At 38.4% G+C, this 12,492-nt stretch overlaps 1 pseudogene; it reads left to right on the top strand.

Moving 5' to 3' along the window:
- LOC102495245 (corepressor interacting with RBPJ 1-like) overlaps nt 1–12,017 on the top strand; it is an 83,946-nt pseudogene extending 71,929 nt beyond the window's left edge.
- Nucleotides 12,018–12,492: the final 475 nt, after the last annotated feature.

Here is a 12,492-nt window from a genome sequence, read left to right as displayed (position 1 = left end):
TGGATAGGTTTTTGCTATAGGGCACGTGCACTCGCCAGACAGACAGAGAGAGACATAGAGATAGAAAGCGAGAAATCACCCCCCAGAGGGGATGGTCATGCCGCAATCCCTTCTCCTCCATTCTCCTCTCGGGATCTTGGGCACACACGCACATGCGCCCAGCATGAGTTTTAAGCCAGGTCCGGGACGCGAACCGCGGTCGACTATGTGGGAGTCCAGCGACATAGCCATTACGCTAACTGCTGGTTCCCTGTTTTTCATTACTTCTGTAGGAAAGTATTCCCTGAGAATTGAGCAAGGGTCAACAGCTGCATCTCTGGGTGTCACAAGGAGACCTCAAAGAGTAAGTCATAAACTCAACAGAAAGAAAGTGAAGGTGGGAGCATGCTGCAAATGCCAATGCAAGACAACATCTGAAACTAAAAAGGTAGTTTGGATTGCTGTGATCCAGGAAGTCATAAGAGGTTCTCAAGAGAAGAACCTTTGCTGTTAGATTAGCACTTGCTAATACCAGAACTTTGATGTATTTTCTGTTTAGGGCAGGAATCAATCTTTGACCTTGAGTAGTCTGGGTGCCAGGTATGATACAACATGAGAATAAATTCTACATTAAGACACAAAAGGCAGATAGGAGGGTTCTCACAGACAAAGGCATACCTTATCCTTAGATGGTGACCACATACCGTAGAGCAAAAATTTAGCAAACATACATTTTATTTGAAAGAATTGGACTTTCAAAATGGCTAATGAGGGACCAGCAGATGGTGTAATGATTACATCGCTGTACTCTCACGTAGTCAACTGTGTTTCATGTCCTGGACTAAGTGAATTAAAATTCATGCCCAGGTGCATGTGCCCAAAATCCTGCGAGGAGAATGGAGGAAAAGGGATTGTGGCATGGCCATCGCCCTTGGGGAGAGGGGAGTGATTTCTCATTTTCTGTCTCTCTGTTTCTCTCTTTGTCTCCGGTGAGTGCACACACCCTATAGCAATATATATATATATATTTAAATATATATATATATTTAAAAAGGCTAATTACACTTGCCACGTATTTTTATAGCTAGAGAAGTTTTCTGCCAAGTCCACATACTCTTTCTTTTTTCTTTTCTTAACATCAACGGCAGGAGAGCCTCAAAGCAGGTCAAAAAGGGAAATTTAACTCACTGTATGTATCCAGTTTTCACTGTCTCATTAGACCAAGTCCCATAGTCTTGGTTGCCACCCCTTAGAAGATGCAGTACAGAGCAGCACTACAGCTGCTGTTTTCACGATTTCATTCCTTCCCCATCTACTGCTGTGGGTCCCTGACAGGCTGAAATGAGCAAGGTAATCATTAAAAAGCCATCCGCTCCCTAGAGCAGTTGATGCAAATAAACCCTAGGCCATTGTGATGTTATTGGGACATAAACCAACAAATAGGTGTTGCATTCATACCCTTCTGGAACTGGAAATGTGCCCTAATTAAAGCAGACACAGAGCTCTGCAGACTCAGCCAGACAGCAAATGAAGGGGCTGCCTGCCTGACTCTTCAGCTTCCAGGTTATGACAATGCTCACGTGAATTACATAAACTCATCTACAGCTCAGTGTTCTCCACTTTAATTGGCTGAAATTTTGCTTATCTGGTTCTAAACAGTCTGTATACAACAAGTATAGACCCTTGGAAGAAATTAGTTAATTGTACCACCCAAGGAAGGAATCTCTTATATGATTCCATATCATGTGTACCTTTTCCAAAGGCTATAGTGCTCACCAAAGGCCAATTAAAGGCTTAACCAAGCCTGGGGTCACAGAGAGTCAATCTCAGAAACCCATGAAGGAGCAGCACATTCATCCTATCATTCAGGAAAGTCATGGACTGCAAACAAGTTCACCTTTAGAATCCTGGCATAGAGAAGGTAAATAGAGTCTGGTTCTATATATTGTATATTCTACCTCCTCTTCCTATCTAAGTTAGATTTTACCTGGAAATAAATGAACACAGTGAAATTAGGGTACAATTAAAAGTTTGACATTCAATGAATCTAAAGATAGTAACTCATTCCAGAATTTAAATTAAAAATTTCTCTAAATGGTTTGCCCTGTAGAAGGTAGAGATCATATGTCCTTCAGCACACTCCCACCCTTCAACTAATCTCTGTATGGAACAAAGCAGGGAAAAGTTACATGGATGAGAAGCCGTGAAACATGAATCACAAAGAGGATAAAAGGGAACATGTGTGAGCAGATGTGGCTTATTTTTTCCCCAATCACCAGAGGTTGCATGAGAGAGAGAGAATGAAAATAGGAAAGGGAAAAAGCACCCTCCCAGTGGATGTGGTTATGCCTCAATCCCTTCTTCATTTCTCTAAGATTTCTGTGTAGATTAGGGGCATGCATGCGCATGCACCTGGCAAGATTTTCAAGCTAATAGAGCTGGGGCTCAAACCTATCAGCTCTATTGGTATCCAGCTTCCTTTAACCACTAGGCTATGGGCTGGACCCATCTGTAGTGGTTTAAAAAAAAAGTTCTCAACTTTTTTATTATCCTCCCAATGAGAGTAAGAGTGTGGGCTCCCTCTTTCTAAATCTGAGTGGGCTTGTTACTGTAACCAGAGTGTGCTAGAAGTGACATGATGTGATTTCCGAGGCTAAATCAGAAGAGGTCACTTAACTTCCAAGTTCTCTTGAGATATATGGTCTAGGGGAAGCCAGGTGCCATGTCAGAAGTCTGACCACTCTAAAACCATTATGTTTGAAAGACCACATGCAGGAGTTTAGGTCAACAACCCTTCATTGAGGTCCCAGGCAATCACAAGTGTCCACTGCTAGCAATGTGAGTGAACCATCTGGAATGTCTAGCCCAGCTAAGCTTTCAGATAACTATCCAGAAACTAATTACTAGTCACAAAAGCCAATAACTAACTACAACCTTATAAGAGTTCCCAAGTCAAAATTACCCTTACTTCCATGATCCACAAAATCGTGAGCCAGTAAGTTCCTAATTTGGAGATATAAAATAATATCTAGAACAGAGAGATTTAAATTATTTGACTGAGGGACATTGTTTTCACTCATACCCTTGATGATGGGATGCCTGCCATCAACTCTCATCACAAAGCACCCTAAGAAAGGCATCTCTCTGAGTATCAGATGCAGCCTCCAGTGAAGACTTCCACTGGAAGGTCAGGACATCACTTCCAGGCAGCTTTGTCTTCCCTACTTGGAGCTGTACTTTGTGTCTGTGTAACTTTCACCCATCTGCCCTAGTTCTGCCTTCTGATGCTAGAACAAGTCTTCTCTCTTCTTCTATGTGACATCAGAAAAGATTATGCAAATATAATAGGTCAATAGAAAAAGAAAAGCCTCCTTTGTTCGCAGGTCCTTTGAAGCATTAAGACATTAAAGAAGTGTTCTCTCCTGAGATCTCCCTGGGGGTCATAACATTTACACATTCTTTGCATATGTACTTCTGTGCAGGAATGGAGGAAATGACTGTATGTGAAAAACTCCACTTTTATTACAATATTTTTTTCCTTAAATGTGTTTAAAACTCAGATTACAAAAAGAAAGAAGATTCTGCACACCAAAACAAATTTGGATAGGGTTAGAGAGTTGAATCAAAGAGTTCAATTTGTACATTTTTTTAATGAAGAAAAGTATTTATGGGTATTTATATTTTAAAAACAAAAAGAGCATAACTATCTCAGCATAACTTCAAAGACTATGAAGAAAAATTGATAGAATTTATTACTTAGAAACTCAGAACTTCTGCCTAATAAAAATACAAATAAAATGAAAAGGCTAATGACAAAGTAGGAAAAAGATATTTCTGGCATAAAATAAAGATTAAGATCCTTAATATATTCTTCGAAAATTCCACTCAGTAAGAAAATAAACATTCTAATAGGAAAAATACATATGCTAATTAGCAAAAGAGAAAAGTAAGCAATTCACTAAAGAAACATTACATCTGGGGCCAGCAGGTAATATGGTGGTTAAGGCGCTGGATTCCCACATCACTGATGACAGCTTAACGCCTGGGCCCTATGACTTAAAAATCATTCTGGTTGTGTGTGCAAAATCCTGAGAGATGAATGAAGGACAGAGGATTACAATGTGGCCATCTCTCGGATGTGTGTGTGGGGGGTGACTTCTCACTTTCCCTCTCGCTGTATCTCTTTGGAGACACATGTACTCTACTCTATGGCAAAAATATGTAAAAAAAAGAAAAGAAAAAAAAGAAAAAAATTCTACCTCTCTTGTAACCAATAAAATAAAAATGAAATAACCTCATGTTGTTTCAGTTCTTCTTAATTGCTCAAAAGCAATGTTGACAAAGGTACAGACTGGCTGGTGAATCCCTACACAAAGACTCTATTGGGAATGCACCTTACATTTCAGCCACGCCGCAATCCTCTCTCCTCCATTTTGCTTTTGGAATCTTGGGCACGTATGTACACGTGCCTGGAGTAAGTTTTTAGCTGGTTTGGGACTCAAACCACTGTCGACTATGTGGGAGTCCGGTAATGTAACCATTACGCCATCTGCTGGTCCCAGTCCATTAATATCTTAAAGAATACGAATCATACAATGAGAGATTGCTTATGGGAGATGAACATGTAAAGAATGGCATTAATTTCCTGTATGAAGTCCCACCAGGAGCTAAAAAAGAAAACAAAGAGAAAGAAGAAACAGAAGGAGAGACTGAATACAACTACGAACAGCAGAAAGGAGCCCCACATGAAAAATATGCCAAAGATGACATGAACATCAGAGATCAGCCCTTTGGTACTCAGGTTTGAAATGCAAGGTGCATTAAACATCACAAATGGAGTCATGTCAATGCAGAATGAGAATGTCTTTTGTTTGGTCTCTTTGCAATCAAAGCAAGTTCAGTTCCCACTGATGGCTCAGGACCATTGATGCACCCCTTGGAGCTAAGAGCTGAGATGAGAAACAGTAGGTTTGCTCTGAAATGAAGTGTACTGGGGAAAAACTAGACTGCAAATGATCCATCACATAGTATGCTGCAAGTGAGGGTAAAGAAGATTCAGAAATTGAATGTTTGAAGTCACTAACAACCAAACGAAAACTGCAACTTCTCAAGATATTGGATCAACTTGAAAAGAAAAAAAGAAAAAGAAATGATCGAAAAAGGTAAAAGTTTCAGAAGAGCAAAAGTAAGCACAGAAAAATATAAAAACAAATCATCCTTTTCTTCTTTCTCCTCCTCCAGTGAGAATTCAGAGAGCAGTAGTGAGAGTGACAACAAAGCCAAAAAAAAAAAAAGAAAAGAAAGAAACAGAAAAGAAAGAAATACAATTATGCAAGGAATCACAACAGTGATTCTCAAGAAGAAGACACATCTAAAAAAGAAAATAAGTGTATTCTGAGGAGAATAGCAAATGGAGCCACTCTGATTCTGATAGAAAGTCCAGAAGCCATAGTTGTAGCCCAGAGAAGAAAAGGTCTGAAAGAAATGAGAGGAGCAGCAGAAGCCATACCAGGGATGAGAGGGGTAGGAGAAGCCAAAGCAAAAGTCGTGACAATTATAAGCCAAGGAAGAAGGGAGAATGGCCACAGCAAAGTCAGTGAAGAATGTAATAGAGAAATGACACCATGTGCCATAGCACAAACATATACAGAGAAAAAATGTAAGAGAAAACTCAGGAGATTAAAACCATGCTAAGGTGACAGAAAGAGAACAAAACAGAAGTAGAGAGAGAATAAAAGAGACATATGTAACAGTTATCTAAGAGTAAAAACATCTCCACATTCTTACTAAGTACCTTTAGCAAGGGCTATATTATGTACTACTGTCTTTCTAATAAAAAAGCTCTATTTTAATTTATCATTTCTGTAAACTGTCATTCCAGTGATAAAACTTCATGAGTACCATAATAATGAATTAAATATTTGTAAGTAATCTATTTGGGGACTGTAGAAATAATGTCTGTTCTTAATTGTTTCTTCTGCCCTACACAAGATAAAACTCCCATATATAACTCTGTGATTTTTTTGTTCTGAAACATCATTAAAAGAATCACAGTATATTGAATTGGATATATATATATGTATGTGTGTGTGTGTGTATATATATATATATATGTATATGTGTGTATATATATATATATGTATATGTGTATATATATGTATATACAAACATTATATATAGATCATGCAATTATTGTCATATAATGAAAATAAAATTGTATTTCACTATCCCCAAAATACTTTATCTTGATATCTGTTTTCTTGCTCACCTCTAATGCTAAATTGTAAGCAAAGTGGAACGGCTGGTAGCGTGATTAAGGTGGCTGGATACCAAATGGCCAACTCCAGGGATCAAGTCCCAGATTCAGTGGCTTGAAAAACACACCAGTCATGTGTGCATGTCTAATAAAATTCCTAAAAGAAGAAGAAATGGAGAAGGAACTGCAGCATGACCATTTCCCATGGGAGTGGATGTGTAAGTGGGTATTTTTTTTTCTCTTTTCTCTCTCAATCTCTGGCAAGTGTACACACTCCCTAGCAAAAAAATATAAATAAATAAATAAATAAATAAATAAAGGGACCACCCATTTCCATTTGGACCTATGTCTGATATTGGCTGAGGCTGAAGAAGAGCATGGTTTTGGCCTAAAACTTAGGGTGGATTTTGGTGGAGTTACAAGCAGTGACTACACTCCTCCTTACCAGGGCAAATTCTCTTTTAAAGGGAGATCTACATGATACACTTGCCTGGCTCTCCCAGATGCTCAGTGGGTGGGAAACATACTCAGGGCCCAAAAGTCTTTTTGGCTTCTGCTTGAAAACTTACCCTTCCTGAGAAATAAAGAAAATAAGTCACTTATTATAATTTCAAGTGGATGTCAGCAAACTTCTGCTTAAAGAGATATATAATAAGAACCTTATGCTTGATGGGCCGTATATGGTCTCTGTTACATATTCTTTAAAAAATAAAAATAAGAGAAAAGAAAAGAAAGGAAAAGAAAAATTTTAGAAAAGTTTAAAATCTATCCTTATCTCTTTCTTGCAGGCTATACAAAAGCACATCACAGCCCAGATTTTGCCTGCAGACCCTTGTTTGCTGATTCCTGATTTTAAAAGTTATTCTCAGAGAGCATTTATGACTTAATAGAGTCCAAGATTCTCAGGTGAAATAATGAAGCTCTCACAGTGAAGCTTTGGGAATAATTAACAGAAGAATAAGAAGACATCTCTGACTTCCTCAAATCTCAAAATCATTATCAAAGACTATTGTAAATGCAGAAAATGCACAAATGAAAGCCTTGGCCTTAACTAGTCTTTGTTCAGTTTATTGTCAAAATAGAATCTAATATAGGTACCTACTAATATGGTTCATACTTGACTAGCTTGGGGTATCAGATATATGGCTTCATGAGAAAAAACATTTCAGTGTTTATTATAAATATTTGAAATTTTGGTCATGAAATTTTTAGTTACCCATACCTGTTTCTGTCTTAGAATTATTCAGATGATAATAGCGTTTTTTAAAATAAGCATTTAGTTTGTTTTCTGAAATCAAGAGGTAACCCAACTGCATCTGTTAAAGGAAACATATCCCAAGCCTAGCACTAGGCAAGTATGTTGCCAATTTAGTCTTCAGTGCAATCCTTTAGTTACTTTTCTGGACCTCCCTGGAGGCTAAGTGCTTTCCTCTTGCTTCATTATAGCATTCATAAGTCAGACAGACTGGATTTTGCATCCTTGTGGAAACCTATTAGCTATGTGATCTTGGCCAAGTTACTAAACATTTCTGAGGCTCAAATGCTTGTGTGAAAATGAGAGTAAAATTACCTATTTCATTATGCTGTTGAGAGGCTTAAAAATTATGACGTATGAAAAGTTCTTGCTCTATGCCTAGCATGTAGTGTATGTTCACTAAAAGAGAGCTCCTTTAATTATATGACCCATTGCTTGAAAACATTTTCTTGAAGGGTCTCCTCTTATTAGACTGTTAGCTTCTTCAGGTGTGGAATGTGTGTTATCCACCTCTGTATCTCCAAACCCTGGCACATACCAAGCCTTAGTCAAGATTTATTGAATAAACAAAATCATCACAGGCCTACACCCATGAATAAGGTTCCTAATAGCTTTACGGATCCATTTTCTGAACCCATACTTAAGAAGCAAGACTGCATACTAGTTGATATTGGAAGTGTCCTCAGAAATTCTGAGTTGCTGTTCTTAGACCAAGAATAAGAAGAAAAAGTTGCAAATAACCATAGGGCACCTGAAATTGGGTCACTGCTTGGAGAATGCTTTATTATTGGTGGATTAAAGATGAAGCAGGCCCCTAATTACAGCTTTAACTTCCATATGTCGGTGTCAGCACTACTCAGGGATAAACTTCTAAAATGATAATACTTTGATTTAGTATTAGACTTTTACCATTCAGTGCACTTTGCCACCTATTATTTTCTTTTATCCTCACAACGAGCCCAAGAGGGAGAGCAATTTTACAGATGAGCAAATAGCAGCACAGCAGGTTAAGTGACCGACAGAGGGTCACAGAGTGATTTTAATAGCAGAGCTAGACTCCTAGACAAGACTTCAGACTCCCAATCCTGCATTGATTTTTCTGGGACCAAGGTGTTCCCTTTCTAAATTTGGAGGACAGAGTTCCTCAAGGAAGTGATATCTGCATGCTGTTCAAGAGCTGTTGGGCATTCAATAAATGCCTGGGGAAATAAAAAAGAGAGAGAGTGGGAGGGAAAGGAGGGCTGGGAAGGAAATACTCAATGTGATAACCTATTGTGTCTGAAGAATTACAGCGAGAGAAGAATTAAGATATTTTAGTGGTAGTTACCTCAACTGCCTCAGAACATCATAGTCAAGGCTAAATCACAGCAATATCAGGTTGTTGACTGACATATGTTAGACAATTTCTGTGAAGCTATATGGTTGAGGGTATCTCTTCTGAAACTCATGTTGAAATTTGATTCCCTATATGGCAGTGTTGGGAGCAGGAACCCAGTGGGAGACATCTGGACCATGGGAGCTCTGCCCTTGTGGGTGGACAGGTGCCATTCTCTTGGTACCGGATGAGTTTTTGTTCTTGAGGGAATGGATTGATTCTTTCAGAAAGGGTTGTTATACAGTGAAGCCATACCTTATGTTTTTCCCTCTTTGAACTTCTACTTCTCTGCCATGTTGTAATGCAGCATGTGGCCCTCATCAAAAACCAAGCAGCTGGTGCCATGCTCTTGGACATTCCAGTCATCAGAATTGTGAGTTAAACATGCCTGTTTTCTTTATAAATTACCTAACCTTGAGTATTCTGTTATAGCAACAGAATAACTAAGAGCCATGTTTACCATCCTTGCTAACTAGCTATGGATACATAATGCTTATTGATTTATCATCAATTTCTTTTTCTTTAGTTTTTGTTGTTTTGTTTCTGTTTTTGTTTTGTTTTGTTCTGTTTTGCTATAAGGCATGTGTGCTTGTCAGAGAGAGAGAGAGAGAGTGCAATCACGCCCCCAGGGCATATGGCCACACTAGAATTCCTTCTCCTCCACTCTTCATTCAGAAGTTGGGGCACAAATGCACACATTCCTGGCATGATTCTCAAGCTGTCAGGCCTGGAACTCAAACAGTGAAGCTGACTTTGTGGAATCTTTAACCTCCATACCACCTGCTGGTCCAATTTATCATTGATTTTTAAAGACTAAGGTCACACTTTCTCACTAAAGAATCCATCTCTACATGCAATGAAGTCATTCAGGGTATTTATGGATGAAAACTACTGGGTAGATGGTACTTTTATCTGTGTATTTCTTTACAGTTTACAAAGCATCTGTACCAGAAGATCTTATTATTCCTGGGACCTGTCGGATCCCTTTGAGAAGTGATAAAATCTTTTGACTTTATTTCCAGAAAAAAGAGACAGTGCATTATGCACATACTCAGAAGAAATTTTACATACAATTCAGGGAAGATAGAAGATGAGTTTCCACACATCTTTTAGTAGGATTTCATGGGAACCAGTTAAAAATAATCATTGCTGAGTTCTATTATTTTATACTGAGATACTCAACAGTTTGAGAGATATGTAAGCAGATATTATTTATCTCATTTTACAGACGAGATTAAAAGGAAAAATGACTTACCTACGTGAAAAAGTTAATTAGGCAGAACTAATACCAACTCTCTTGACTACTTGCCTGGGGCTCTTTTTCCATATCAAGGTGCCCAAGTTATAGGTGAAGACATAAAAATTGTCCCAAGAAAATGGCTCAGCCTCTTTAGACATGAGTCATTTCAACAGAGTTACAACTTTCTCCTTCCCTGTCACAGATGTTACTTAAAATATTGCTCGGTCTATAAGCCTCTGGAGCATTTTGACAATCACCAAAACACTATTTTGCCCCAAGGGCTAATTGATATGCTGCTCATGGGTATACATAGCCATCATCCTTGAATTCATAATCACTTAATTCTGTGTGAGTGATAGAAGCATTTTTTCCATAAGTTAAAAAAAGTATAAAAGTAGATAAGTACTATAATAGCAGTGGGGAGGAGGGAGACTGTGGAGATACAAAGGGCCCAGGTGGCAGAACACAGGCATAAGATTTGGTGGCTTGGGTGGGTGGTGATAGTGTCGTGCAAACTCAGGATGAAACAGTTGACACTTTAAAGGTAGAACCAATATCTGTGGATGAACGAGAGTATGTGTGAGTAAAAGGGAAAAGCTGCCAATGTCTCCGAAGTTTTGGCCTGAGCAACTAGGAGTGGGTATTAACTGAGATGAGAAAAAAAGGAGATCCACAGTTCACTTTTGGACATTTTAAGTTTTATTTATCTATTGACACCCAAGTGGAAGTGTTAAAGAGGTAACTGGTATAAACCTAGAGTCTTAGGAAGAGGTCTGTACTGGACATAAATAATCCGAGATTAAAATGTATGAGTAACATTTACAGTCATGAGACTGGATGAGATCACCAGGTGAGTGGGTATAGGTAGAGAAGAGGTTCAAGACTGAGCTCTGAGTACTCCAATGTCAGGCAGCTAACCACCTCTAATGGAATCATTGTGCATCATGTTCATACATAAACCAGCCACTGGAAAATTCTATGTACTGTTGGGTAAGGGTCTGACATCTCCAAAATAACCACTCTAGGAGGGAAAATGAGGTAATCAGGTTTCTGTCAATTAGGGGTTGTCTCTGAGGTTGTAGAGGGGAGGAGGCAGGATCACACCAACCTGAACCACATGACTGTACACAGAAGAATGGAAGAGATGTTGAGATGGACGCCGCAATGCCAGTCACACTAACATACACCTTTAAACTTTTTGGGTGCTATGGAACTTTAGACTTTAATAGTAAACAGATCTGTATTTAAAGTTTAGTATTCACCAATAACATGAATTTGGACAGGTTACTGTACTTTTCAAACATATTTCTTTGCCTGTAAAATTAGAACAATAATACCTCCTCCTAAATTAAGAGATTTCAGAAAAAAAAACTGAACTATTAGATATAGAGTGCTTTATGTAATACTTGATACATAACAAATGCTCAGAAATATTCATTTTTCTTGGTCTAGATTCCCATGAAAGTACAACCTGAAGAAGAGACCCATCATGCACAGATAAATTATTTGGGAAGTAATCCCAGGAAGCAGCACTATAGGAAGGATGGAAAATCACTACTAGGGCTGATCACCACTGCAAGTGATTAGGAATGAATTGCATTGGATCTTCTGGTGAGCCTCAGAATTGAGTCCTGGATGACAATGGAAAGAAGCTTTTATCCATTAGCTCCTATTTCTGATTAATTAAAGGTATACATGTTCCCCCTCCCTTATCTCATCAAATCAGCTTCTCCACATTTCTAGGTTGCCACGGGTGGCCCGTGACACTGCTTCAGATAAGGCCCAGGGCAAGAAGCAAGGGGCACAGGCCAATCAAAGCACTGTCAGATTGGCTCTGTGCAACACAGATAGAAGCCAGTACAGAACTGGTCGCTGCCAATGGGAAGAGGTGGGCTGGAAAGATAAAAGATGAGCTCAAAAGAAGTGTGATAATTACTAAATTGTTGTAATTATTATTATGCTTCCTTGCCAAATCTCTTATATCAGAGATTCTTATCTATTGTTCTTGCTCCATTAGATTTTTATCTCCTGAAATGCAGGGCTAATTTCTTAAATTTGTAAATTAAAATGAATAAATGTGACATGAAAAAAGACAAAATGCATATAAATATACAAATTTATCATTTTAAATATATGTATTTTGGATATGTAGGCATGTTCTTTGATCTCTATTCCCTCCCCTGGCAATCTGAAAGCAGAAATTAGATGTAAAAATCTTGAACTACTTTATTTCCTTTGGCTCTATGCTGAAACAACAACAACAACAACAACAACAACAACAACAAAAGTAACGAAGGTTTGCTTTTGCACAAAAAGCAGTAAGACCCTGGAAAAAAAATTCTTTTCTAATTGCTTCCCCAGCTACCTTTCCTAGATTCGTAGGAATT

Source organism: Tupaia chinensis, unplaced genomic scaffold (genome assembly GCF_000334495.1).
Source record: "Tupaia chinensis unplaced genomic scaffold, TupChi_1.0 Scaffold000126_2, whole genome shotgun sequence".
Taxonomy (NCBI): domain Eukaryota; kingdom Metazoa; phylum Chordata; class Mammalia; order Scandentia; family Tupaiidae; genus Tupaia; species Tupaia belangeri.
This window is presented reverse-complemented; position numbering and strand designations above follow the sequence as displayed.